Source organism: Metopolophium dirhodum, chromosome 1 (genome assembly GCF_019925205.1).
Source record: "Metopolophium dirhodum isolate CAU chromosome 1, ASM1992520v1, whole genome shotgun sequence".
Taxonomy (NCBI): domain Eukaryota; kingdom Metazoa; phylum Arthropoda; class Insecta; order Hemiptera; family Aphididae; genus Metopolophium; species Metopolophium dirhodum.
Window position 1 is genome coordinate 93,431,347 of NC_083560.1, and position 25,232 is coordinate 93,456,578.

Sequence of the window (25,232 nt, forward strand, 5' to 3'; positions counted from 1 at the left end):
CCTTTGGAATAAATAATAATATTACGGAGAAAAATGATGATCATAAACACGAACCTGTCCTGGACCAAGTACTACAACGACAATGTGTTACCACCGTGGCCAAACGCAAAGCAATTGAGGATATCTGCAGTAGGCCAAATAAAATTTTTTGTAGTGCAGTAAATAAGGTACCTGACGCGCAAGATCTGCAAGTAAGTGATATTCGGTATGTTAAGAGGAATATGTACAACGCCAGAAGAAAGTCAATGCCTGCGCTACCGAAATCGATCGACGAAGTACATGAGGTATTAGAAAGTATGGAAATAGTAACAAATAGAAATACAAATTTTTTATTAATTAATGATAGACAAGAAAAAATAATCATTTTTAGCTGTGATACAAATTTAAAAACGCTTTGCACATCAAAATATATATATGTCGACGGAACTTTTTCATATTGTGCCAAGTTTTTTAAACAGATGTTTACAATACATGGTCACATAAATGGTCATTACATATCGCTTGTTTTTTGTTTATTAGCCGGAAAAACTACAGATAATTATATTTCTTGTTTAAAACACGAATTTACTTATTATTTTATCAAATAATACGTCATGATAAAAAATGGCCCCAGTTGCCGCTGCTTAATTAATAATAAAAAATACATTTTACTTACATATTTTATTTTCTATTATTATTTCGAAACTTTAAACTTATTTTTTAGTTTTTTACATACATTTATAATATGATATAGTAGGTATATCAAAAACAGAAAATTATCTTATTTTTAAAAAACTAAATTATTTACGAGAAAATCTTGAATATTTTGTTTTCATTAAATCTTCATAGTTTGGTTTTGGTTGAGGTGCTATTGTTTGAGGTATTGGTACAGTCTCAAATTCTGTTATTGTCGGTGTTATTTCTTTCATTTTTTTTTTTATTTCTAACATAATTGTATGACGCCACTCGTCGTTACTAGGTTCATATTTGGTTTTTAAAACATATCGTCCAGCAGGTTTTGAATATACCATTTTGTCACCCAATTCTTTTTTATTTATATTATGATTATGGTCTAAAATGGCAATCATACTTCTCATGTGCATACCTTTATACTTTAAATGGATTCTTTTTGGCATATATTTTAAACGTAAGTTATGGTATGACTCTAATCGACCAGTGTGCACGAAGTTCTTTGCATGTTCCAAATCCTTTAGTAAATCTTTTGACATAATTATTTTCTTCAAAGCATAGTATGGCTCACTATCTTGATTTAACCATAATTTTGATCTAATTTCATTTTCTGTTATTTTTTCGTGTTGACATTGTTTTTTAGTACCATCTTCAACCCATTCGTGCTTATTAGAAATGTGATATAATACAGAAATAAATTTATCAACTAACAATTTTCCATTTCCTTCACACGTTTGGGCAGACCACCAAAGATGGTTGTTTGCATCAGGATACTTTTTTTCCAATGGTTTAAATCTCTTCATTAAGCTTTTACTCAAATGCCATATATCAAAACATTAATTATAAAATATTTTTTTTAGTAAAATATTGCTATTATCAAAAACTAAAGTCTTTATGGTAATATTTAAATAATTTAATACTTATTCTTACCCAGGTCCGTCCCGAGGGGGGGGGGGGTGTAGGGGGTAGGCCACCCCCCCCCCGACTAATCTAGTTGGGCCCAGTCGGCACATAGCTTAGCGATCCATTGAGTCGGCAATTTTAATAATATTCAATAATTATAATATTCAAGTATTTGAAAAAATATTTTATATTGCACAGTCAAATTATGAGTTCAAATATTCTCCTATGAAAATAAATATTACTACTTTATTTATAATTTTATAAGAATATCATAATTTAATAATAACTATTAACAGTATTAACTGATAAGTAAAGTAATAATAAAATGACAATGAAATATTGTCGTTCCATGCGAATGTGCTTGCTGCTCGATTCTCGATAACAATATGCTATAAATAGATAGTACAGGCTCTAATCTAAAAGATCTAGATTTAGTCCAAACTCAATTAGAGATTTTATTTAACATGTTACAAGATGATTCAAAAAATTTTGAATCCTTAATGGAAAAGTCTGAAGAAGTCAAACATATTTTAGCGTGTGCTAATTTATTATGTCGTTTGGCGTTAACTTCTCCAGTGACTGTTGCCTCAAAAGAGAGGACATTCAGTAAATTAAAATTAGTGAAGACATTTCTTAGATCGACAATGAATGATGACCGGTTAAATTCCTTAGTAATATTAGGAATAGAGAAATTTTTTATTAAATTTAATATAAATTTAAATATATTATATTAAAAGTTAAAAATTTATAAATTTTTAACCACAAAATAATTAATAAATTATAAATTTGATAAATGTTGTCAAAATTTGAACTTTAAATGCTTTTAAAAAAAAATTGTGCCTATGTATTTTTAATATTTTTCAACTGCTATTAGACCGATATATCAGGAGCCTTATATTAAATTTTCACGCTTTTTTACCCAACAAATAAAAATTTATTGATATTTATAGAAAAACAAAACTAAAAAAATTGAAAACTGACAATGTCCGTAAACAGCTCAAAAAGAGTCAAAATATTTTCAACATTTTATGGTGTATAGAAAATGCTAATATAAACATTCAGTGAAATTTTCAAGTATCTACAGTCATTCGTTTTTTAATTACAATAAAATAAGAAAATTGTTACATGAGAAATCGAGTAAATATCAAATGTTGTAAGAATATAAATTTCAGACGCTCATAAAAATTTAATTTAAGTTTCTTCTAGACATTTTTTTTTTTTTTGATAAAGGTAGAAAAACTTATGAGTAATCTTATATTACATTTTCAAATCTTAGATTTAAAAAGAAAAATTTTTATGAAATTTGCTATTTTTCGTGATTTTTCCGTATTTTGTCAAAATTTGAACTTTAAATGCATATAAATAAAAACTGTGACTAAGGATTTTTCATTTTTTTCATCTGCCTTTGAAATAATAACCTAGGAGCCTTCTATTAAATTTTCAAGCTTTTTTACTCAACAGATAAAATTTTATTGATATTTATAGAAAAAAAAACTAAAAAAATTGAAAACTGACAGTGGCCGTAAACAGCTCAAAAAGAGTCAAAATATTTTGTAAATTTTATGGTGTATAGAAAATGCTAATATAAACATTCAGTCAAAATTTCATGTCCCTACGGTCATTTGTTTTAGAGTTGCACCAAAAACCAAAATCGATTTTCTTGAAAACAGATTTTGCGTAAAAATTCCCGTTTTTCCTTAATTTTTCTTTTGTTTTTACTTTTGACCCCCCCAAAGTACCAACTAGATTCACTTTCCTATCAGAAAAGTTACGATTGAAGAAAATCCAAGCACTTTTACTAGATATTGTAGACCAATTGAATATTAACAAATTAGCACAACAAAGGTCAAATTTAAAAGAACGTAGAATACAATTTTAACTGTTAATTTTTTCAAAGTAATTGTTATATTAGTTTTATATTATTATGATTTTTGTTTACAAGGTTAATTTTAATAAGATTTAATAAGAATTATTTTATGTTTTATATATATTTAATATGTGTTAAAATATTTGTATTTGAATACCTACCCATCATGAGTATATTGTACATACCTTTTTTTATAATAAAATCTTTTATCTGGTTATTCATTATATATTTATAATTTATAAATAAAATTCAAAAACATGAAGTATGAAATGATAAGAAAAAAAAGTGGATGTCGCTCTGCTGTACAGTAGGTTACAAGTGGGTCACTGTAATGGATGGTGTTAAATTTGAATTCAATGATATAATATCATTGTATAAGAAAAACGATTCTGAGCGAAAACGGTCAGTCAGCCTATGATTTTACCAAGTATATTTGATGATATTATTGTGAATAAAGTAATTTATATATAACCTATTTACGTGGAGCCTTATTTTAAATTTTCAATCCTTAGCCATAAAAGTTAAAAATTTATAAATTTTTAACCACAAAATAATTAATAAATTATAAATTTGATAAATGTTGTCAAAATTTGAACTTTAAATGCTTTTAAAAAAAAATTGTGCCTATGTATTTTTAATATTTTTCAACTGCTATTAGACCGATATATCAGGAGCCTTATATTAAATTTTCACGCTTTTTTACCCAACAAATAAAAATTTATTGATATTTATAGAAAAACAAAACTAAAAAAATTGAAAACTGACAATGTCCGTAAACAGCTCAAAATGAGTCAAAATATTTTCAACATTTTATGGTGTATAGAAAATGCTAATATAAACATTCAGTGAAATTTTCAAGTATCTACAGTCATTCGTTTTTTAATTACAATAAAATAAGAAAATTGTTACATGAGAAATCGAGTAAATATCAAATGTTGTAAGAATATAAATTTCAGACGCTCATAAAAATTTAATTTAAGTTTCTTCTAGACATTTTTTATTTTTTTGATAAAGGTAGAAAAACTTATGAGTAATCTTATATTACATTTTCAAATCTTAGATTTAAAAAGAAAAATTTTTATGAAATTTGCTATTTTTCGTGATTTTTCCGTATTTTGTCAAAATTTGAACTTTAAATGCATATAAATAAAAACTGTGACTAAGGATTTTTCATTTTTTTCATCTGCCTTTGAAATAATAACCTAGGAGCCTTCTATTAAATTTTCAAGCTTTTTTACTCAACAGATAAAATTTTATTGATATTTATAGAAAAAAAAACTAAAAAAATTGAAAACTGACAGTGGCCGTAAACAGCTCAAAAAGAGTCAAAATATTTTGTAAATTTTATGGTGTATAGAAAATGCTAATATAAACATTCAGTCAAAATTTCATGTCCCTACGGTCATTTGTTTTAGAGTTGCACCAAAAACCAAAATCGATTTTCTTGAAAACAGATTTTGCGTAAAAATTCCCGTTTTTCCTTAATTTTTCTTTTGTTTTTACTTTTGACCCCCCCAAAGTACCAACTAGATTCACTTTCCTATCAGAAAAGTTACGATTGAAGAAAATCCAAGCACTTTTACTAGATATTGTAGACCAATTGAATATTAACAAATTAGCACAACAAAGGTCAAATTTAAAAGAACGTAGAATACAATTTTAACTGTTAATTTTTTCAAAGTAATTGTTATATTAGTTTTATATTATTATGATTTTTGTTTACAAGGTTAATTTTAATAAGATTTAATAAGAATTATTTTATGTTTTATATATATTTAATATGTGTTAAAATATTTGTATTTGAATACCTACCCATCATGAGTATATTGTACATACCTTTTTTTATAATAAAATCTTTTATCTGGTTATTCATTATATATTTATAATTTATAAATAAAATTCAAAAACATGAAGTATGAAATGATAAGAAAAAAAAGTGGATGTCGCTCTGCTGTACAGTAGGTTACAAGTGGGTCACTGTAATGGATGGTGTTAAATTTGAATTCAATGATATAATATCATTGTATAAGAAAAACGATTCTGAGCGAAAACGGTCAGTCAGCCTATGATTTTACCAAGTATATTTGATGATATTATTGTGAATAAAGTAATTTATATATAACCTATTTACGTGGAGCCTTATTTTAAATTTTCAATCCTTAGCCATAAAAGTTAAAAATTTATAAATTTTTAACCACAAAATAATTAATAAATTATAAATTTGATAAATGTTGTCAAAATTTGAACTTTAAATGCTTTTAAAAAAAAATTGTGCCTATGTATTTTTAATATTTTTCAACTGCTATTAGACCGATATATCAGGAGCCTTATATTAAATTTTCACGCTTTTTTACCCAACAAATAAAAATTTATTGATATTTATAGAAAAACAAAACTAAAAAAATTGAAAACTGACAATGTCCGTAAACAGCTCAAAATGAGTCAAAATATTTTCAACATTTTATGGTGTATAGAAAATGCTAATATAAACATTCAGTGAAATTTTCAAGTATCTACAGTCATTCGTTTTTTAATTACAATAAAATAAGAAAATTGTTACATGAGAAATCGAGTAAATATCAAATGTTGTAAGAATATAAATTTCAGACGCTCATAAAAATTTAATTTAAGTTTCTTCTAGACATTTTTTATTTTTTTGATAAAGGTAGAAAAACTTATGAGTAATCTTATATTACATTTTCAAATCTTAGATTTAAAAAGAAAAATTTTTATGAAATTTGCTATTTTTCGTGATTTTTCCGTATTTTGTCAAAATTTGAACTTTAAATGCATATAAATAAAAACTGTGACTAAGGATTTTTCATTTTTTTCATCTGCCTTTGAAATAATAACCTAGGAGCCTTCTATTAAATTTTCAAGCTTTTTTACTCAACAGATAAAATTTTATTGATATTTATAGAAAAAAAAACTAAAAAAATTGAAAACTGACAGTGGCCGTAAACAGCTCAAAAAGAGTCAAAATATTTTGTAAATTTTATGGTGTATAGAAAATGCTAATATAGACATTCAGTCAAAATTTCATGTCCCTACGGTCATTTGTTTTAGAGTTGCACCAAAAACCAAAATCGATTTTCTTGAAAACAGATTTTGCGTAAAAATTCCCGTTTTTCCTTAATTTTTCTTTTGTTTTTACTTTTGACCCCCCCAAAGTACCAACTAGATTCACTTTCCTATCAGAAAAGTTACGATTGAAGAAAATCCAAGCACTTTTACTAGATATTGTAGACCAATTGAATATTAACAAATTAGCACAACAAAGGTCAAATTTAAAAGAACGTAGAATACAATTTTAACTGTTAATTTTTTCAAAGTAATTGTTATATTAGTTTTATATTATTATGATTTTTGTTTACAAGGTTAATTTTAATAAGATTTAATAAGAATTATTTTATGTTTTATATATATTTAATATGTGTTAAAATATTTGTATTTGAATACCTACCCATCATGAGTATATTGTACATACCTTTTTTTATAATAAAATCTTTTATCTGGTTATTCATTATATATTTATAATTTATAAATAAAATTCAAAAACATGAAGTATGAAATGATAAGAAAAAAAAGTGGATGTCGCTCTGCTGTACAGTAGGTTACAAGTGGGTCACTGTAATGGATGGTGTTAAATTTGAATTCAATGATATAATATCATTGTATAAGAAAAACGATTCTGAGCGAAAACGGTCAGTCAGCCTATGATTTTACCAAGTATATTTGATGATATTATTGTGAATAAAGTAATTTATATATAACCTATTTACGTGGAGCCTTATTTTAAAATTTCAATCCTTAGCCATAAAAGTTAAAAATTTATAAATTTTTAACCACAAAATAATTAATAAATTATAAATTTGATAAATGTTGTCAAAATTTGAACTTTAAATGCTTTTAAAAAAAAATTGTGCCTATGTATTTTTAATATTTTTCAACTGCTATTAGACCGATATATCAGGAGCCTTATATTAAATTTTCACGCTTTTTTACCCAACAAATAAAAATTTATTGATATTTATAGAAAAACAAAACTAAAAAAATTGAAAACTGACAATGTCCGTAAACAGCTCAAAATGAGTCAAAATATTTTCAACATTTTATGGTGTATAGAAAATGCTAATATAAACATTCAGTGAAATTTTCAAGTATCTACAGTCATTCGTTTTTTAATTACAATAAAATAAGAAAATTGTTACATGAGAAATCGAGTAAATATCAAATGTTGTAAGAATATAAATTTCAGACGCTCATAAAAATTTAATTTAAGTTTCTTCTAGACATTTTTTATTTTTTTGATAAAGGTAGAAAAACTTATGAGTAATCTTATATTACATTTTCAAATCTTAGATTTAAAAAGAAAAATTTTTATGAAATTTGCTATTTTTCGTGATTTTTCCGTATTTTGTCAAAATTTGAACTTTAAATGCATATAAATAAAAACTGTGACTAAGGATTTTTCATTTTTTTCATCTGCCTTTGAAATAATAACCTAGGAGCCTTCTATTAAATTTTCAAGCTTTTTTACTCAACAGATAAAATTTTATTGATATTTATAGAAAAAAAAACTAAAAAAATTGAAAACTGACAGTGGCCGTAAACAGCTCAAAAAGAGTCAAAATATTTTGTAAATTTTATGGTGTATAGAAAATGCTAATATAAACATTCAGTCAAAATTTCATGTCCCTACGGTCATTTGTTTTAGAGTTGCACCAAAAACCAAAATCGATTTTCTTGAAAACAGATTTTGCGTAAAAATTCCCGTTTTTCCTTAATTTTTCTTTTGTTTTTACTTTTGACCCCCCCAAAGTACCAACTAGATTCACTTTCCTATCAGAAAAGTTACTATTGAAGAAAATCCAAGCACTTTTACTAGATATTGTAGACCAATTGAATATTAACAAATTAGCACAACAAAGGTCAAATTTAAAAGAACGTAGAATACAATTTTAACTGTTAATTTTTTTCAAAGTAATTGTTATATTAGTTTTATATTATTATGATTTTTGTTTACAAGGTTAATTTTAATAAGATTTAATAAGAATTATTTTATGTTTTATATATATTTAATATGTGTTAAAATATTTGTATTTGAATACCTACCCATCATGAGTATATTGTACATACCTTTTTTTATAATAAAATCTTTTATCTGGTTATTCATTATATATTTATAATTTATAAATAAAATTCAAAAACATGAAGTATGAAATGATAAGAAAAAAAAGTGGATGTCGCTCTGCTGTACAGTAGGTTACAAGTGGGTCACTGTAATGGATGGTGTTAAATTTGAATTCAATGATATAATATCATTGTATAAGAAAAACGATTCTGAGCGAAAACGGTCAGTCAGCCTATGATTTTACCAAGTATATTTGATGATATTATTGTGAATAAAGTAATTTATATATAACCTATTTACGTGGATCCTTGTTTTAAATTTTCAATCCTTAGCCATAAAAGTTAAAAATTTATAAATTTTTAACCACAAAATAATTAATAAATTATAAATTTGATAAATGTTGTCAAAATTTGAACTTTAAATGCTTTTAAAAAAAAATTGTGCCTATGTATTTTTAATATTTTTCAACTGCTATTAGACCGATATATCAGGAGCCTTATATTAAATTTTCACGCTTTTTTACCCAACAAATAAAAATTTATTGATATTTATAGAAAAACAAAACTAAAAAAATTGAAAACTGACAATGTCCGTAAACAGCTCAAAATGAGTCAAAATATTTTCAACATTTTATGGTGTATAGAAAATGCTAATATAAACATTCAGTGAAATTTTCAAGTATCTACAGTCATTCGTTTTTTAATTACAATAAAATAAGAAAATTGTTACATGAGAAATCGAGTAAATATCAAATGTTGTAAGAATATAAATTTCAGACGCTCATAAAAATTTAATTTAAGTTTCTTCTAGACATTTTTTATTTTTTTGATAAAGGTAGAAAAACTTATGAGTAATCTTATATTACATTTTCAAATCTTAGATTTAAAAAGAAAAATTTTTATGAAATTTGCTATTTTTCGTGATTTTTCCGTATTTTGTCAAAATTTGAACTTTAAATGCATATAAATAAAAACTGTGACTAAGGATTTTTCATTTTTTTCATCTGCCTTTGAAATAATAACCTAGGAGCCTTCTATTAAATTTTCAAGCTTTTTTACTCAACAGATAAAATTTTATTGATATTTATAGAAAAAAAAACTAAAAAAATTGAAAACTGACAGTGGCCGTAAACAGCTCAAAAAGAGTCAAAATATTTTGTAAATTTTATGGTGTATAGAAAATGCTAATATAAACATTCAGTCAAAATTTCATGTCCCTACGGTCATTTGTTTTAGAGTTGCACCAAAAACCAAAATCGATTTTCTTGAAAACAGATTTTGCGTAAAAATTCCCGTTTTTCCTTAATTTTTCTTTTGTTTTTACTTTTGACCCCCCCAAAGTACCAACTAGATTCACTTTCCTATCAGAAAAGTTACGATTGAAGAAAATCCAAGCACTTTTACTAGATATTGTAGACCAATTGAATATTAACAAATTAGCACAACAAAGGTCAAATTTAAAAGAACGTAGAATACAATTTTAACTGTTAATTTTTTCAAAGTAATTGTTATATTAGTTTTATATTATTATGATTTTTGTTTACAAGGTTAATTTTAATAAGATTTAATAAGAATTATTTTATGTTTTATATATATTTAATATGTGTTAAAATATTTGTATTTGAATACCTACCCATCATGAGTATATTGTACATACCTTTTTTTATAATAAAATCTTTTATCTGGTTATTCATTATATATTTATAATTTATAAATAAAATTCAAAAACATGAAGTATGAAATGATAAGAAAAAAAAGTGGATGTCGCTCTGCTGTACAGTAGGTTACAAGTGGGTCACTGTAATGGATGGTGTTAAATTTGAATTCAATGATATAATATCATTGTATAAGAAAAACGATTCTGAGCGAAAACGGTCAGTCAGCCTATGATTTTACCAAGTATATTTGATGATATTATTGTGAATAAAGTAATTTATATATAACCTATTTACGTGGAGCCTTATTTTAAATTTTCAATCCTTAGCCATAAAAGTTAAAAATTTATAAATTTTTAACCACAAAATAATTAATAAATTATAAATTTGATAAATGTTGTCAAAATTTGAAATTTAAATGCTTTTAAAAAAAAATTGTGCCTATGTATTTTTAATATTTTTCAACTGCTATTAGACCGATATATCAGGAGCCTTATATTAAATTTTCACGCTTTTTTACCCAACAAATAAAAATTTATTGATATTTATAGAAAAACAAAACTAAAAAAATTGAAAACTGACAATGTCCGTAAACAGCTCAAAATGAGTCAAAATATTTTCAACATTTTATGGTGTATAGAAAATGCTAATATAAACATTCAGTGAAATTTTCAAGTATCTACAGTCATTCGTTTTTTAATTACAATAAAATAAGAAAATTGTTACATGAGAAATCGAGTAAATATCAAATGTTGTAAGAATATAAATTTCAGACGCTCATAAAAATTTAATTTAAGTTTCTTCTAGACATTTTTTATTTTTTTGATAAAGGTAGAAAAACTTATGAGTAATCTTATATTACATTTTCAAATCTTAGATTTAAAAAGAAAAATTTTTATGAAATTTGCTATTTTTCGTGATTTTTCCGTATTTTGTCAAAATTTGAACTTTAAATGCATATAAATAAAAACTGTGACTAAGGATTTTTCATTTTTTTCATCTGCCTTTGAAATAATAACCTAGGAGCCTTCTATTAAATTTTCAAGCTTTTTTACTCAACAGATAAAATTTTATTGATATTTATAGAAAAAAAAACTAAAAAAATTGAAAACTGACAGTGGCCGTAAACAGCTCAAAAAGAGTCAAAATATTTTGTAAATTTTATGGTGTATAGAAAATGCTAATATAGACATTCAGTCAAAATTTCATGTCCCTACGGTCATTTGTTTTAGAGTTGCACCAAAAACCAAAATCGATTTTCTTGAAAACAGATTTTGCGTAAAAATTCCCGTTTTTCCTTAATTTTTCTTTTGTTTTTACTTTTGACCCCCCCAAAGTACCAACTAGATTCACTTTCCTATCAGAAAAGTTACGATTGAAGAAAATCCAAGCACTTTTACTAGATATTGTAGACCAATTGAATATTAACAAATTAGCACAACAAAGGTCAAATTTAAAAGAACGTAGAATACAATTTTAACTGTTAATTTTTTTCAAAGTAATTGTTATATTAGTTTTATATTATTATGATTTTTGTTTACAAGGTTAATTTTAATAAGATTTAATAAGAATTATTTTATGTTTTATATATATTTAATATGTGTTAAAATATTTGTATTTGAATACCTACCCATCATGAGTATATTGTACATACCTTTTTTTATAATAAAATCTTTTATCTGGTTATTCATTATATATTTATAATTTATAAATAAAATTCAAAAACATGAAGTATGAAATGATAAGAAAAAAAAGTGGATGTCGCTCTGCTGTACAGTAGGTTACAAGTGGGTCACTGTAATGGATGGTGTTAAATTTGAATTCAATGATATAATATCATTGTATAAGAAAAACGATTCTGAGCGAAAACGGTCAGTCAGCCTATGATTTTACCAAGTATATTTGATGATATTATTGTGAATAAAGTAATTTATATATAACCTATTTACGTGGAGCCTTATTTTAAAATTTCAATCCTTAGCCATAAAAGTTAAAAATTTATAAATTTTTAACCACAAAATAATTAATAAATTATAAATTTGATAAATGTTGTCAAAATTTGAACTTTAAATGCTTTTAAAAAAAAATTGTGCCTATGTATTTTTAATATTTTTCAACTGCTATTAGACCGATATATCAGGAGCCTTATATTAAATTTTCACGCTTTTTTACCCAACAAATAAAAATTTATTGATATTTATAGAAAAACAAAACTAAAAAAATTGAAAACTGACAATGTCCGTAAACAGCTCAAAATGAGTCAAAATATTTTCAACATTTTATGGTGTATAGAAAATGCTAATATAAACATTCAGTGAAATTTTCAAGTATCTACAGTCATTCGTTTTTTAATTACAATAAAATAAGAAAATTGTTACATGAGAAATCGAGTAAATATCAAATGTTGTAAGAATATAAATTTCAGACGCTCATAAAAATTTAATTTAAGTTTCTTCTAGACATTTTTTATTTTTTTGATAAAGGTAGAAAAACTTATGAGTAATCTTATATTACATTTTCAAATCTTAGATTTAAAAAGAAAAATTTTTATGAAATTTGCTATTTTTCGTGATTTTTCCGTATTTTGTCAAAATTTGAACTTTAAATGCATATAAATAAAAACTGTGACTAAGGATTTTTCATTTTTTTCATCTGCCTTTGAAATAATAACCTAGGAGCCTTCTATTAAATTTTCAAGCTTTTTTACTCAACAGATAAAATTTTATTGATATTTATAGAAAAAAAAACTAAAAAAATTGAAAACTGACAGTGGCCGTAAACAGCTCAAAAAGAGTCAAAATATTTTGTAAATTTTATGGTGTATAGAAAATGCTAATATAAACATTCAGTCAAAATTTCATGTCCCTACGGTCATTTGTTTTAGAGTTGCACCAAAAACCAAAATCGATTTTCTTGAAAACAGATTTTGCGTAAAAATTCCCGTTTTTCCTTAATTTTTCTTTTGTTTTTACTTTTGACCCCCCCAAAGTACCAACTAGATTCACTTTCCTATCAGAAAAGTTACTATTGAAGAAAATCCAAGCACTTTTACTAGATATTGTAGACCAATTGAATATTAACAAATTAGCACAACAAAGGTCAAATTTAAAAGAACGTAGAATACAATTTTAACTGTTAATTTTTTTCAAAGTAATTGTTATATTAGTTTTATATTATTATGATTTTTGTTTACAAGGTTAATTTTAATAAGATTTAATAAGAATTATTTTATGTTTTATATATATTTAATATGTGTTAAAATATTTGTATTTGAATACCTACCCATCATGAGTATATTGTACATACCTTTTTTTATAATAAAATCTTTTATCTGGTTATTCATTATATATTTATAATTTATAAATAAAATTCAAAAACATGAAGTATGAAATGATAAGAAAAAAAAGTGGATGTCGCTCTGCTGTACAGTAGGTTACAAGTGGGTCACTGTAATGGATGGTGTTAAATTTGAATTCAATGATATAATATCATTGTATAAGAAAAACGATTCTGAGCGAAAACGGTCAGTCAGCCTATGATTTTACCAAGTATATTTGATGATATTATTGTGAATAAAGTAATTTATATATAACCTATTTACGTGGAGCCTTATTTTAAAATTTCAATCCTTAGCCATAAAAGTTAAAAATTTATAAATTTTTAACCACAAAATAATTAATAAATTATAAATTTGATAAATGTTGTCAAAATTTGAACTTTAAATGCTTTTAAAAAAAAATTGTGCCTATGTATTTTTAATATTTTTCAACTGCTATTAGACCGATATATCAGGAGCCTTATATTAAATTTTCACGCTTTTTTACCCAACAAATAAAAATTTATTGATATTTATAGAAAAACAAAACTAAAAAAATTGAAAACTGACAATGTCCGTAAACAGCTCAAAATGAGTCAAAATATTTTCAACATTTTATGGTGTATAGAAAATGCTAATATAAACATTCAGTGAAATTTTCAAGTATCTACAGTCATTCGTTTTTTAATTACAATAAAATAAGAAAATTGTTACATGAGAAATCGAGTAAATATCAAATGTTGTAAGAATATAAATTTCAGACGCTCATAAAAATTTAATTTAAGTTTCTTCTAGACATTTTTTATTTTTTTGATAAAGGTAGAAAAACTTATGAGTAATCTTATATTACATTTTCAAATCTTAGATTTAAAAAGAAAAATTTTTATGAAATTTGCTATTTTTCGTGATTTTTCCGTATTTTGTCAAAATTTGAACTTTAAATGCATATAAATAAAAACTGTGACTAAGGATTTTTCATTTTTTTCATCTGCCTTTGAAATAATAACCTAGGAGCCTTCTATTAAATTTTCAAGCTTTTTTACTCAACAGATAAAATTTTATTGATATTTATAGAAAAAAAAACTAAAAAAATTGAAAACTGACAGTGGCCGTAAACAGCTCAAAAAGAGTCAAAATATTTTGTAAATTTTATGGTGTATAGAAAATGCTAATATAGACATTCAGTCAAAATTTCATGTCCCTACGGTCATTTGTTTTAGAGTTGCACCAAAAACCAAAATCGATTTTCTTGAAAACAGATTTTGCGTAAAAATTCCCGTTTTTCCTTAATTTTTCTTTTGTTTTTACTTTTGACCCCCCCAAAGTACCAACTAGATTCACTTTCCTATCAGAAAAGTTACGATTGAAGAAAATCCAAGCACTTTTACTAGATATTGTAGACCAATTGAATATTAACAAATTAGCACAACAAAGGTCAAATTTAAAAGAACGTAGAATACAATTTTAACTGTTAATTTTTTTCAAAGTAATTGTTATATTAGTTTTATATTATTATGATTTTTGTTTACAAGGTTAATTTTAATAAGATTTAATAAGAATTATTTTATGTTTTATATATATTTAATATGTGTTAAAATATTTGTATTTGAATACCTACCCATCATGAGTATATTGTACATACCTTTTTTTATAATAAAATCTTTTATCTGGTTATTCATTATATATTTATAATTTATAAATAAAATTCAAAAACATGAAGTATGAAATGATAAGAAAAAAAAGTGGATGTCGCTCTGCTGTACAGTAGGTTACAAGTGGGTCACTGTAATGGATGGTGTTAAATTTGAATTCAATGATATAATATCATTGTATAAGAAAAACGATTCTGAGCGAAAACGGTCAGTCAGCCTATGATTTTACCAAGTATATTTGATGATATTATTGTGAATAAAGTAATTTATATATAACCTATTTACGTGGAGCCTTATTTTAAAATTTCAATCCTTAGCCATAAAAGTTAAAAATTTATAAATTTTTAACCACAAAATAATTAATAAATTATAAATTTGATAAATGTTGTCAAAATTTGAACTTTAAATGCTTTTAAAAAAAAATTGTGCCTATGTATTTTTAATATTTTTCAACTGCTATTAGACCGATATATCAGGAGCCTTATATTAAATTTTCACGCTTTTTTACCCAACAAATAAAAATTTATTGATATTTATAGAAAAACAAAACTAAAAAAATTGAAAACTGACAATGTCCGTAAACAGCTCAAAATGAGTCAAAATATTTTCAACATTTTATGGTGTATAGAAAATGCTAATATAAACATTCAGTGAAATTTTCAAGTATCTACAGTCATTCGTTTTTTAATTACAATAAAATAAGAAAATTGTTACATGAGAAATCGAGTAAATATCAAATGTTGTAAGAATATAAATTTCAGACGCTCATAAAAATTTAATTTAAGTTTCTTCTAGACATTTTTTATTTTTTTGATAAAGGTAGAAAAACTTATGAGTAATCTTATATTACATTTTCAAATCTTAGATTTAAAAAGAAAAATTTTTATGAAATTTGCTATTTTTCGTGATTTTTCCGTATTTTGTCAAAATTTGAACTTTAAATGCATATAAATAAAAACTGTGACTAAGGATTTTTCATTTTTTTCATCTGCCTTTGAAATAATAACCTAGAAGCCTTCTATTAAATTTTCAAGCTTTTTTACTCAACAGATAAAATTTTATTGATATTTATAGAAAAAAAAACTAAAAAAATTGAAAACTGACAGTGGCCGTAAACAGCTCAAAAAGAGTCAAAATATTTTGTAAATTTTATGGTGTATAGAAAATGCTAATATAAACATTCAGTCAAAATTTCATGTCCCTACGGTCATTTGTTTTAGAGTTGCACCAAAAACCAAAATCGATTTTCTTGAAAACAGATTTTGCGTAAAAATTCCCGTTTTTCCTTAATTTTTCTTTTGTTTTTACTTTTGACCCCCCCAAAGTACCAACTAGATTCACTTTCCTATCAGAAAAGTTACTATTGAAGAAAATCCAAGCACTTTTACTAGATATTGTAGACCAATTGAATATTAACAAATTAGCACAACAAAGGTCAAATTTAAAAGAACGTAGAATACAATTTTAACTGTTAATTTTTTTCAAAGTAATTGTTATATTAGTTTTATATTATTATGATTTTTGTTTACAAGGTTAATTTTAATAAGATTTAATAAGAATTATTTTATGTTTTATATATATTTAATATGTGTTAAAATATTTGTATTTGAATACCTACCCATCATGAGTATATTGTACATACCTTTTTTTATAATAAAATCTTTTATCTGGTTATTCATTATATATTTATAATTTATAAATAAAATTCAAAAACATGAAGTATGAAATGATAAGAAAAAAAAGTGGATGTCGCTCTGCTGTACAGTAGGTTACAAGTGGGTCACTGTAATGGATGGTGTTAAATTTGAATTCAATGATATAATATCATTGTATAAGAAAAACGATTCTGAGCGAAAACGGTCAGTCAGCCTATGATTTTACCAAGTATATTTGATGATATTATTGTGAATAAAGTAATTTATATATAACCTATTTACGTGGAGCCTTATTTTAAATTTTCAATCCTTAGCCATAAAAGTTAAAAATTTATAAATTTTTAACCACAAAATAATTAATAAATTATAAATTTGATAAATGTTGTCAAAATTTGAACTTTAAATGCTTTTAAAAAAAAATTGTGCCTATGTATTTTTAATATTTTTCAACTGCTATTAGACCGATATATCAGGAGCCTTATATTAAATTTTCACGCTTTTTTACCCAACAAATAAAAATTTATTGATATTTATAGAAAAACAAAACTAAAAAAATTGAAAACTGACAATGTCCGTAAACAGCTCAAAATGAGTCAAAATATTTTCAACATTTTATGGTGTATAGAAAATGCTAATATAAACATTCAGTGAAATTTTCAAGTATCTACAGTCATTCGTTTTTTAATTACAATAAAATAAGAAAATTGTTACATGAGAAATCGAGTAAATATCAAATGTTGTAAGAATATAAATTTCAGACGCTCATAAAAATTTAATTTAAGTTTCTTCTAGACATTTTTTATTTTTTTGATAAAGGTAGAAAAACTTATGAGTAATCTTATATTACATTTTCAAATCTTAGATTTAAAAAGAAAAATTTTTATGAAATTTGCTATTTTTCGTGATTTTTCCGTATTTTGTCAAAATTTGAACTTTAAATGCATATAAATAAAAACTGTGACTAAGGATTTTTCATTTTTTTCATCTGCCTTTGAAATAATAACCTAGGAGCCTTCTATTAAATTTTCAAGCTTTTTTACTCAACAGATAAAATTTTATTGATATTTATAGAAAAAAAAACTAAAAAAATTGAAAACTGACAGTGGCCGTAAACAGCTCAAAAAGAGTCAAAATATTTTGTAAATTTTATGGTGTATAGAAAATGCTAATATAGACATTCAGTCAAAATTTCATGTCCCTACGGTCATTTGTTTTAGAGTTGCACCAAAAACCAAAATCGATTTTCTTGAAAACAGATTTTGCGTAAAAATTCCCGTTTTTCCTTAATTTTTCTTTTGTTTTTACTTTTGACCCCCCCAAAGTACCAACTAGATTCACTTTCCTATCAGAAAAGTTACGATTGAAGAAAATCCAAGCACTTTTACTAGATATTGTAGACCAATTGAATATTAACAAATTAGCACAACAAAGGTCAAATTTAAAAGAACGTAGAATACAATTTTAACTGTTAATTTTTTTCAAAGTAATTGTTATATTAGTTTTATATTATTATGATTTTTGTTTACAAGGTTAATTTTAATAAGATTTAATAAGAATTATTTTATGTTTTATATATATTTAATATGTGTTAAAATATTTGTATTTGAATACCTACCCATCATGAGTATATTGTACATACCTTTTTTTATAATAAAATCTTTTATCTGGTTATTCATTATATATTTATAATTTATAAATAAAATTCAAAAACATGAAGTATGAAATGATAAGAAAAAAAAGTGGATGTCGCTCTGCTGTACAGTAGGTTACAAGTGGGTCACTGTAATGGATGGTGTTAAATTTGAATTCAATGATATAATATCATTGTATAAGAAAAACGATTCTGAGCGAAAACGGTCAGTCAGCCTATGATTTTACCAAGTATATTTGATGATATTATTGTGAATAAAGTAATTTATATATAACCTATTTACGTGGATCCTTGTTTTAAATTTTCAATCCTTAGCCATAAAAGTTAAAAATTTATAAATTTTTAACCACAAAATAATTAATAAATTATAAATTTGATAAATGTTGTCAAAATTTGAACTTTAAATGCTTTTAAAAAAAAATTGTGCCTATGTATTTTTAATATTTTTCAACTGCTATTAGACCGATATATCAGGAGCCTTATATTAAATTTTCACGCTTTTTTACCCAACAAATAAAAATTTATTGATATTTATAGAAAAACAAAACTAAAAAAATTGAAAACTGACAATGTCCGTAAACAGCTCAAAAAGAGTCAAAATATTTTCAACATTTTATGGTGTATAGAAAATGCTAATATAAACATTCAGTGAAATTTTCAAGTATCTACAGTCATTCGTTTTTTAATTACAATAAAATAAGAAAATTGTTACATGAGAAATCGAGTAAATATCAAATGTTGTAAGAATATAAATTTCAGACGCTCATAAAAATTTAATTTAAGTTTCTTCTAGACATTTTTTTTTTTTTTGATAAAGGTAGAAAAACTTATGAGTAATCTTATATTACATTTTCAAATCTTAGATTTAAAAAGAAAAATTTTTATGAAATTTGCTATTTTTCGTGATTTTTCCGTATTTTGTCAAAATTTGAACTTTAAATGCATATAAATAAAAACTGTGACTAAGGATTTTTCATTTTTTTCATCTGCCTTTGAAATAATAACCTAGGAGCCTTCTATTAAATTTTCAAGCTTTTTTACTCAACAGATAAAATTTTATTGATATTTATAGAAAAAAAAACTAAAAAAATTGAAAACTGACAGTGGCCGTAAACAGCTCAAAAAGAGTCAAAATATTTTGTAAATTTTATGGTGTATAGAAAATGCTAATATAGACATTCAGTCAAAATTTCATGTCCCTACGGTCATTTGTTTTAGAGTTGCACCAAAAACCAAAATCGATTTTCTTGAAAACAGATTTTGCGTAAAAATTCCCGTTTTTCCTTAATTTTTCTTTTGTTTTTACTTTTGACCCCCCCAAAGTACCAACTAGATTCACTTTCCTATCAGAAAAGTTACGATTGAAGAAAATCCAAGCACTTTTACTAGATATTGTAGACCAATTGAATATTAACAAATTAGCACAACAAAGGTCAAATTTAAAAGAACGTAGAATACAATTTTAACTGTTAATTTTTTTCAAAGTAATTGTTATATTAGTTTTATATTATTATGATTTTTGTTTACAAGGTTAATTTTAATAAGATTTAATAAGAATTATTTTATGTTTTATATATATTTAATATGTGTTAAAATATTTGTATTTGAATACCTACCCATCATGAGTATATTGTACATACCTTTTTTTATAATAAAATCTTTTATCTGGTTATTCATTATATATTTATAATTTATAAATAAAATTCAAAAACATGAAGTATGAAATGATAAGAAAAAAAAGTGGATGTCGCTCTGCTGTACAGTAGGTTACAAGTGGGTCACTGTAATGGATGGTGTTAAATTTGAATTCAATGATATAATATCATTGTATAAGAAAAACGATTCTGAGCGAAAACGGTCAGTCAGCCTATGATTTTACCAAGTATATTTGATGATATTATTGTGAATAAAGTAATTTATATATAACCTATTTACGTGGATCCTTGTTTTAAATTTTCAATCCTTAGCCATAAAAGTTAAAAATTTATAAATTTTTAACCACAAAATAATTAATAAATTATAAATTTGATAAATGTTGTCAAAATTTGAACTTTAAATGCTTTTAAAAAAAAATTGTGCCTATGTATTTTTAATATTTTTCAACTGCTATTAGACCGATATATCAGGAGCCTTATATTAAATTTTCACGCTTTTTTACCCAACAAATAAAAATTTATTGATATTTATAGAAAAACAAAACTAAAAAAATTGAAAACTGACAATGTCCGTAAACAGCTCAAAAAGAGTCAAAATATTTTAAACATTTTATGGTGTATAGAAAATGCTAATATAAACATTCAGTGAAATTTTCAAGTATCTACAGTCATTCGTTTTTTAATTACAATAAAATAAGAAAATTGTTACATGAGAAATCGAGTAAATATCAAATGTTGTAAGAATATAAATTTCAGACGCTCATAAAAATTTAATTTAAGTTTCTTCTAGACATTTTTTTTTTTTTTGATAAAGGTAGAAAAACTTATGAGTAATCTTATATTACATTTTCAAATCTTAGATTTAAAAAGAAAAATTTTTATGAAATTTGCTATTTTTCGTGATTTTTCCGTATTTTGTCAAAATTTGAACTTTAAATGCATATAAATAAAAACTGTGACTAAGGATTTTTCATTTTTTTCATCTGCCTTTGAAATAATAACCTAGGAGCCTTCTATTAAATTTTCAAGCTTTTTTACTCAACAGATAAAATTTTATTGATATTTATAGAAAAAAAAACTAAAAAAATTGAAAACTGACAGTGGCCGTAAACAGCTCAAAAAGAGTCAAAATATTTTGTAAATTTTATGGTGTATAGAAAATGCTAATATAGACATTCAGTCAAAATTTCATGTCCCTACGGTCATTTGTTTTAGAGTTGCACCAAAAACCAAAATCGATTTTCTTGAAAACAGATTTTGCGTAAAAATTCCCGTTTTTCCTTAATTTTTCTTTTGTTTTTACTTTTGACCCCCCCAAAGTACCAACTAGATTCACTTTCCTATCAGAAAAGTTACGATTGAAGAAAATCCAAGCACTTTTACTAGATATTGTAGACCAATTGAATATTAACAAATTAGCACAACAAAGGTCAAATTTAAAAGAACGTAGAATACAATTTTAACTGTTAATTTTTTTCAAAGTAATTGTTATATTAGTTTTATATTATTATGATTTTTGTTTACAAGGTTAATTTTAATAAGATTTAATAAGAATTATTTTATGTTTTATATATATTTAATATGTGTTAAAATATTTGTATTTGAATACCTACCCATCATGAGTATATTGTACATACCTTTTTTTATAATAAAATCTTTTATCTGGTTATTCATTATATATTTATAATTTATAAATAAAATTCAAAAACATGAAGTATGAAATGATAAGAAAAAAAAGTGGATGTCGCTCTGCTGTACAGTAGGTTACAAGTGGGTCACTGTAATGGATGGTGTTAAATTTGAATTCAATGATATAATATCATTGTATAAGAAAAACGATTCTGAGCGAAAACGGTCAGTCAGCCTATGATTTTACCAAGTATATTTGATGATATTATTGTGAATAAAGTAATTTATATATAACCTATTTACGTGGATCCTTGTTTTAAATTTTCAATCCTTAGCCATAAAAGTTAAAAATTTATAAATTTTTAACCACAAAATAATTAATAAATTATAAATTTGATAAATGTTGTCAAAATTTGAACTTTAAATGCTTTTAAAAAAAAATTGTGCCTATGTATTTTTAATATTTTTCAACTGCTATTAGACCGATATATCAGGAGCCTTATATTAAATTTTCACGCTTTTTTACCCAACAAATAAAAATTTATTGATATTTATAGAAAAACAAAACTAAAAAAATTGAAAACTGACAATGTCCGTAAACAGCTCAAAAAGAGTCAAAATATTTTAAACATTTTATGGTGTATAGAAAATGCTAATATAAACATTCAGTGAAATTTTCAAGTATCTACAGTCATTCGTTTTTTAATTACAATAAAATAAGAAAATTGTTACATGAGAAATCGAGTAAATATCAAATGTTGTAAGAATATAAATTTCAGACGCTCATAAAAATTTAATTTAAGTTTCTTCTAGACATTTTTTTTTTTTTTGATAAAGGTAGAAAAACTTATGAGTAATCTTATATTACATTTTCAAATCTTAGATTTAAAAAGAAAAATTTTTATGAAATTTGCTATTTTTCGTGATTTTTCCGTATTTTGTCAAAATTTGAACTTTAAATGCATATAAATAAAAACTGTGACTAAGGATTTTTCATTTTTTTCATCTGCCTTTGAAATAATAACTTAGGAGCCTTCTATTAAATTTTCAAGCTTTTTTACTCAACAGATAAAATTTTATTGATATTTATAGAAAAAAAAACTAAAAAAATTGAAAACTGACAGTGGCCGTAAACAGCTCAAAAAGAGTCAAAATATTTTGTAAATTTTATGGTGTATAGAAAATGCTAATATAGACATTCAGTCAAAATTTCATGTCCCTACGGTCATTTGTTTTAGAGTTGCACCAAAAACCAAAATCGATTTTCTTGAAAACAGATTTTGCGTAAAAATTCCCGTTTTTCCTTAATTTTTCTTTTGTTTTTACTTTTGACCCCCCCAAAGTACCAACTAGATTCACTTTCCTATCAGAAAAGTTACGATTGAAGAAAATCCAAGCACTTTTACTAGATATTGTAGACCAATTGAATATTAACAAATTAGCACAACAAAGGTCAAATTTAAAAGAACGTAGAATACAATTTTAACTGTTAATTTTTTTCAAAGTAATTGTTATATTAGTTTTATATTATTATGATTTTTGTTTACAAGGTTAATTTTAATAAGATTTAATAAGAATTATTTTATGTTTTATATATATTTAATATGTGTTAAAATATTTGTATTTGAATACCTACCCATCATGAGTATATTGTACATACCTTTTTTTATAATAAAATCTTTTATCTGGTTATTCATTATATATTTATAATTTATAAATAAAATTCAAAAACATGAAGTATGAAATGATAAGAAAAAAAAGTGGATGTCGCTCTGCTGTACAGTAGCCCACACAGCAATTGTTAATCAATACGATTGTATAAATATTTTTATTTGATTTAAATTCAAATATTTAAAATTTATAGTTGAAACAATATTGAATATATATTAATTTTTATTGATTGTAACCAAAATATTTATCAATCATTATTAAATATTTAAATAATCATATTTTATTTTCAATTAATATATGAGGTTTAATAAGTTTTAAAATTTAATAATTATTAAATATACTGTGTTTCAATAACTATTTAAAATTAAAATTAGACGTTTATCCAATATTTATATTTAAAATTAATTGTTGGTTTTGTGTTGTTTGGAATAAATATTTTTATTTTCAACTACTATTTAATGTTTAAATATCGTTACAAATTAATTTAAATTAAATATTAACATATTATATTGATATTAAGTTAAAAATGCTTCAATTTCTATGTTATATAATCAGGGCTGTATTTAGAATTTAGGCGCCCGGGGCACTTATAAAAATCCACCCCACCCCATTTTGTGGCAGAATGAGGAGGGGGGACAAGGCCACCCGCAGCGCGGGGGGGGGGGGCTGAATAAAAAAGTCCATTAAAATTTATCGCCCCCAAAAAATTTCACGAGAGGGGCAATTGCAGCCCACCCTGGCCCCCCCCTAAATACGGGCCTGTATATAATTATAAATTGTAGTCGCCTATATATAGGTATATATATATATATATTTTAATTATATTACCTTTTATCTATGATAATAAAAGGGAATGTTTGCACTTTGCAGGCGTATGTTTAGCCGTATAGGTACAATCGACTCTTACTATTAATTTCTATTTTATATATTATTATAATTACCTACTCAAAGTATAGTAGCTGGTACCTATATAATAACTGTATAAATATATATTTATATTATACAGAAAAATCTATCTTTTTCTTTTTATTATGTTTTATAATTTTTAAAATTATGTAAAATTTTTATTATATTATATTTTGAACAAATGAAAATATATAAATATATTGATATAATTATAATATTATAATAAAATCATAGATGGCAGCGATAGAGATTAATACAAAATATAATGTTTTGTCGCAATAATTTAATTGATAGACATTATTTTTATTATTAATTTTTAATAACCCTATCGATTTTTGATTGTATTTATACAATTTAAATATATAAATCTGATAACCTGCTGCAAGGATTGGGACTTTATGAATTTGCATATTTGTTCATTAGGTGAATATAGAAAAAATCTGGTTCGGTATAAAAATTTGTTTTGTGTTGTCTGGGTTTGAAATTTAAAGTTTAAACATTATTACAGTGAATATTATTGATTTTTTCTATTAATATCCATATTTTAATATAGATTTATTGATTTAATTATTACTATACTAACTGCGTCATAAAGAGTTAAGATACTTTATCTAACTTAACAACTTTGAGTTGGTAGTTTCAAGTTTGGTACATTTAATATCTTGATACAGACTTGATCTAGACGTTCTAGTACCTAAGACCTAAGTATTTTATATAGTTGTAAAATATGTAAGAGTAAGACCTACCTCAGGTTCCTTGTGATTTTATTTAATTGGTTTTAAAACAGTACCTATAGGTATTTTACTTATTTTATGATCTCTGTATCAGTAGTTGCAGACTACGTGTATCAAAGGTAAGGAATTATTATAC

The 25,232-nt window shown here is 24.1% G+C and overlaps 1 pseudogene; it reads left to right on the top strand.

The window, feature by feature from the left end:
• The first annotated feature begins 204 nt into the window (after positions 1-204).
• LOC132946090 (uncharacterized) overlaps positions 205-25,232 on the top strand; it is a 150,451-nt pseudogene continuing 125,423 nt past the window's right edge.